The following is a 580-nucleotide window of genomic DNA, read 5'->3' on the forward strand; positions in this document are numbered from 1 at the left end:
CTGCAGGGGTGGCTCAGGCGGGAATTATCCAACAAGCTTTAAAAACAGCCAAGACATTAGTCTATGTAATTTGACACACACAGAAATATGAATAGCCCAAGACCCTCTTAACCTCACTACAGTTTACCAAGGTTTACAATATTTATATTGCGTTAATTAATTCTGGGTCGCTTCCGGCAACCCCGGAAGTCCACCCGCCTTTAAAATCCCCGGTGTACACAACAAACTCCCTTTTACTATTTGCATCCAAAGACGCCGGTAAGAAGACACATAACGCTAGTTAATGACTGTAATTACCTTTAAGTTAAATAAACAGATGTTAGATTAACCAAGAACGGATTGTTGTGTGGTTATTGTAACTAAGGAATGTTAATGAAATATATGGTTTTAAACAGAATGACGGAGTAGTGTATTTAGAATTAACATGTATATCACATGTATATAAAATGTGCGCACTAGAAAGCTACGTGACTATTGTAAGGCGATGGAAATGGATGGAGTAATGGGTGAATTTAACTACAACAAAAGGTAACAAAAACACGTCACATACACTAGCATATCACAATAAGAGTCTTAAAAA

The 580-nt window shown here is 37.1% G+C and overlaps 1 protein-coding gene across 3 annotated transcripts in view; it reads right to left on the bottom strand.

Moving 5' to 3' along the window:
• Positions 1–580, bottom strand: part of stard5 (StAR related lipid transfer domain containing 5) — a 25,085-nt gene that overhangs the window by 17,061 nt on the left and 7,444 nt on the right. The gene's annotated exons all lie outside the window — the stretch shown is intronic.

This window comes from Etheostoma spectabile, chromosome 15 (assembly GCF_008692095.1).
Source record: "Etheostoma spectabile isolate EspeVRDwgs_2016 chromosome 15, UIUC_Espe_1.0, whole genome shotgun sequence".
Taxonomy (NCBI): domain Eukaryota; kingdom Metazoa; phylum Chordata; class Actinopteri; order Perciformes; family Percidae; genus Etheostoma; species Etheostoma spectabile.